The 5,038-nt window shown below is 39.4% G+C and overlaps 1 pseudogene; it reads right to left on the minus strand.

Annotated features, from left to right (window-relative positions):
• Positions 1-2,383: 2,383 nt before the first annotated feature.
• Positions 2,384-4,240, minus strand: LOC149107705 (ankyrin repeat domain-containing protein 61-like; annotated as a pseudogene).
• Between the last annotated feature and the right edge of the window lie 798 nt (positions 4,241-5,038).

The raw sequence follows: 5,038 nt of genomic DNA on the forward strand, positions 1-5,038 counted from the left end.
ACATGCGCAGTTTCCCACCAGGCAAAGTCACGCGATCAAACTCGTTACCAGGGATCAAAACACGGGCCAAACGTGGGTCTTTTCGCAGGCTCAGAATGAGTTTGGTGCAGCTTACCACGGTCTTTTAAATGAAATTCATAACAGAGCTTAAATGTTAGTTCTGTTTGTTGCAGAGGAACAAGTCATGCAGTTTACCCTCACCGAAAAATGCTAGTAACCTCCTGCTTCCTGTAAGTTACTATGAGTACAAGAGAATTCATCTTATTGTAATGAAACTTATTAAGTTAGGGGTCAGTCAAAAGAACTGTATCCTAAAATACCTGTTTCCCAGCCGATATTTTGCTGGCTGGGAAACCCAGAGGTTACTCACGGTCAATATCTTAACTTCAACCGGAATTTGGGTAATTCAGTGAGTTTATGCGAGTACTTACTGGCTCGTCAGTTCCTTAGGATTATGTCAATACCTCCCAAACATTTGCTATCTTCTCCGAGAACTCTGAAAATGCGTAGATGCGGTCCTTGAACCACACTCATCTGGCGATTTTCACTCCCTCTTCAGTCTTAAAGTATTGTATATGACCGTAGATGGCTCTGAGGCCACACCCATTCACCCATTCCCCTCTTCTTCCTCACTGAAGATGTAGACATGGCCCTGCAACCACACCTCCAAATGTGCTTAGTAGGTGTAAATTAGGGTGGTGTGTCTGCTAGCTGGCAAATGTTTACACTAAAAATTGCTACGAAGTAAAAGTTGATTCATCTCAACCAGAATAAAACAAAAGAGATGCTATTGTTCTAGGGGCAGCTAAGTGCAGTTTTAGTTAATTCACATATAACTTGAGACAAAAATCAGGACAGGGTTTGACCAGTAAACGTTCATGTCTATCCGAGAGAATTTTTTGCGTGTCTATGCTACGTTTTCATTGTTCTTTAATGCTCTGTGGGGTTTGAAATTAGCTAAAAACGATAATAAAATAGAAAATAGAAAACGTAGTAATACCTTAACTGTCACTCCCCATTTAAAAAATTAGCCATCATACGGATTTTGCTTGCTTAGAACGAGCAAAAGTTTACGTAAGTAGTGACAACATTTGCCAGGGCATGCATCAAATCATAATGCACGCTTGCAGAGAATTCGTTTCGTGACTATACTACGTTTTCGTTGTTCTTTAATGCTCTGTGGGGTTTAAAATTAAAAAAAAAAGATAATAAAATAGAAAATGGAAAACATGGTACATTACTCCCCCCCCCCCCCCCCCCGCCCCATTTTACAAAAACAGCCATCATACAGATTTTACTAGCTTACGTCCCGTCCTCACTACGCCAAAGAAATCTGAAAACACAACTTTATTTCTACTGTTAGGCCTACCGTCCACACTAATCCGTCACGAAAACGGAGCTTTTCAAAAACGCTCTTCAAACCGGAGGAATTTGAAAACGTCGGCTTTGCGTTTTAGTGTGGACGGAAAACATTTTGAAAACTGAGCTTTTCGAAAACGATGAAATCACGTTAATAATGTGATTCCCTGCCAGAGTTTTCTTCAAGCAAACACAAATCCAAAATGACCGGTAAATGTCGAGTTTTCAAATTTCTTCGGCGTAGTGTGGACGGAAAACATTGGATGCGTTTTCTGCGCGAAACCTCCGTTTTCAAATTTCTCCGGCGTGTTGCGAACGGGGCTGTAGATCGATCGAGAGTTTATGTGAGTAGTGACAACATTTGCACGGGCATCCATTGAATTATAATGCACGCTTCAACCCAAGCAAAATATTTGCATATTGATGACATTTTAAAAATGTAAGAGTTTGTATGGAGTTCAGAACTGCGACTTTCTGCCGATAAATAATAGCAAAATCCTAACTGAATAGGGTTCACCAAAAAAATATCTGCTGTTGCATTCTATCTTTAAGTTGTGTTTCTTATTAAATTTAGCGAGTTTTGGTAACATGTTCTATCCTGTATTGTAGAAAAGCAATGTAAAAAAGCACGAGGTTTCAGTGTCTTGCAGCGTTCGACTCGCTTTAGAAATTGCTCGCATTCTAGCACAAAATCGTCAACCACTGTCAATGTACTTCGTCTCCTTCATAGCCCAATGATGTAACAACTTTTTTGTAAAATGAAACTGCACATACCTTGTTTCTTCAGGGAATAAAGAACTCCACAAACGAAGTACTAGTTTGAAATTGCCGCCGTTAAAAACAAAATAGACGATATCAGCACGGTCAGCACTGGGTACCAGATTAAAAAAACACCCAACGGGGTATGGGACATATGTTTCCAATGGCTCTGTTACATAAATCTATTGCCAGTATCGAGATGTTCTCTCGTTATTCGACAGTGTGGAAGCTCGTGTTCGTTTGCCGTGGACTTTATCTTTTCTTAACTTACTTTCCTCGCATTGAAAGACTTAAATAAACAATTGCAACTAATGTATTACAAAACCAAAAAGGGAAATGGGGGCATAATTCAGCATTACCAGTGATTAGTTATTTAAAGAGAAAGAAACGTAAGTTTTCAATTCGGTTGGTAAAGGAAGCTGATAGCTTCCTTCAGAAAGATTTCTACACCTCATCTTAAGCTGCTTGCGTATCACACACCGGCAAAGATGACTTAGATCTCTAACATTCCTGGAACATTTGACGAGCCAGGCATGATGGTCACGTGATAGTGAACAAAACAGAGAAGATTCTCGACCCAGTCCCCCAAGACTCAAGGCAGCCTGGGCATCATATAACACGCGACAAATGTTCCATCGTTGGTTCTCAGCCGCAGTGATAAGTGCTGTTTTACCAAATACTGTCTCAATACTGGGATCACCATGATACGACAGAATCAAGCACACACACTCTACATCTTTAGCCAGGTACAAGGCTGTTCTTCCATTTCTATCTTGCAAATCAACGTCAGCTCCTGAACGACACAGTATTTCAGTGGCTGACACTCGCTCGGTCTTGCTGCGCCCGTATTGAGCATACATCAGCGGTGTTGCTCCCCAACTACTAGCTAAATTAAGAGGTGCTCCGTGATGACACAGTGCTTCCAAAACGTCGAGACGACCGTTGAGCATTGCCATGGCTACAGGTGTCTTTCCCATACAGTCTTGCGCGCACATGTCGGCTCCATGCTCTAGAAGAATCTTAGCTCACGCAGCAGATTGGACGAAGTGTAAAGGCGTCATGCAGGGGACTCGACACGAACTAGCAATGAACGTACCGGAAGTGATGTCATCTGCCTTAGTACTCCACACGGCGTCTCTGTTATTGACGTTAGCTCCATGACAACAAAGCCATTTTACGGCAGCTGCGTTATCATATTCCACCGCTACTCGGAGTGGCGTGAGAGGAAGCCCATGAAGTGCACTCTTGAAACTTGCAGAGAAATTGACATCTATTACTAAAGAATTTGAAATGTATTTAATGCGACGTTTAATTATTGAGTAAGGTAATACCTTACTCAATAACTAACCGTTAAAAAAAGAGGAGAAAAATAATTTGGCGTTTACCACTGTGTTGTAACTGATATTGCTGAAAACAATGCAGATGAAAAACTGAAAAACTGAATTTCTTTAAAATATTGTTATTTAGAAAATCACATGAAAAGCTGACATCTGCGATTGCGCGAAGCTCAAAAATGAAGACAAAAATTGTAGACCAAAAGAAAAGTATTAGAAATGTTTAAAAGATTTCACATTTTACCATTTCGATTTTTTAAGCTCGTAGGCTTCTAATCCAGTCAAACTCGTATTCTACAACGTTTTTTGCAAATTCTGCGTAACAACTGGGCCATTTTTCGAGGCCGAAGATGTGATTAACATTCTGCCGAATAACTCCAGTTTTTTGTTTTCTTAATACATATTTTCAGAATATGGACTATTTTGTAAGTAGCTTGTTTTATAACTTACCAAACTTTGATAAAACCATCAAACAGTTCAAGGAGCCTGTGTAACAAGCGAACACAAACAGTTCTTCGAAGTCTTTGATCGTGAAATCCGAATTACTTGATTCCTTCTTTGTTATTGGGGTGCATAAAAACTCTTTCAAAAGCTGGCTGTTATCTTTTGAAATGATGTCTAAAATACCATCCATTAGTCGAGTTATTTCATAAGATACAAGTAAATATGACCCTCTAGGAACCCGCTTGGCAAAATGTTTTTTTCTTTTTTCGCTGAGCTCGAGCAAAGCGAACAAAGAGTCGTTCAATTTTGGGTTATTCAAATTTTCAAGAAATTATAACAAAGAGCATGTGAAATTAATTATTTAGGTTTATATCACAGATCACAATAGGATACTATTAAATATACGGGTTTTTTGTCCTGAAAGGCTATTATTTAAACCACCTGTTTGGTGCTCTCAGGCCCCGTCCACACCACGCTGGAGAAATTTGAAAACGCAGCGTTATTACTACGGTTAAGTCAACCGTTTACACTAATCCGTCACGAAAACGGAGCTTTTCGAAAACGCTCTTTAAACCGGGGGAATTTGAAAACGCCGGCCTTGCGTTTTAGTAAGCAGCTTAAGGGCGCATTAACCGATCTTTTCGAGCCGTTGCTAAGGAAAAGTTATTCTCATATAAACTCATCATTTTTAGTTAGTTCAGAGTTATTTCATGTGTTTTAATTTTTTCATGATCAGTAACACTAGTGATGACGTCATCGGGCCACGCCCATAGTCATGTGACTAATACTGAAAAAACGCAAAGGCTCCCTGGCAAATTACTTTATCGGGATTTTTTTCATTGATTTAATATTTTACTTTAAATCCTTATTACGCTATGCATAGATTTTGTGTCATTTTTAAAAGGTCAGATTTTGAGAGAATTTCAAAATATTAAAAATTTCGTAATTTTCTGAAAAATACACGATTTTGAAAAAGGAATGCATAGCTATCTTTTCAAAGTTGGCTTTAATCGAAATCCGTCGAAAACGGCTGGATTTAATGAAAAACCGCGTTTCCTTTAGCATTTAAAGAAACCGGAAGTGCGCCTGATATATATTGGAAAAACCCCTATCAGCGCGTGCGCAATTTACACTCTCAGCGC

Source organism: Orbicella faveolata, unplaced genomic scaffold (assembly GCF_042242905.1).
Source record: "Orbicella faveolata isolate gen_17 unplaced genomic scaffold, um_ofav_v1 contig_26, whole genome shotgun sequence".
Classification (NCBI taxonomy): Eukaryota; Metazoa; Cnidaria; class Anthozoa; order Scleractinia; family Merulinidae; genus Orbicella; species Orbicella faveolata.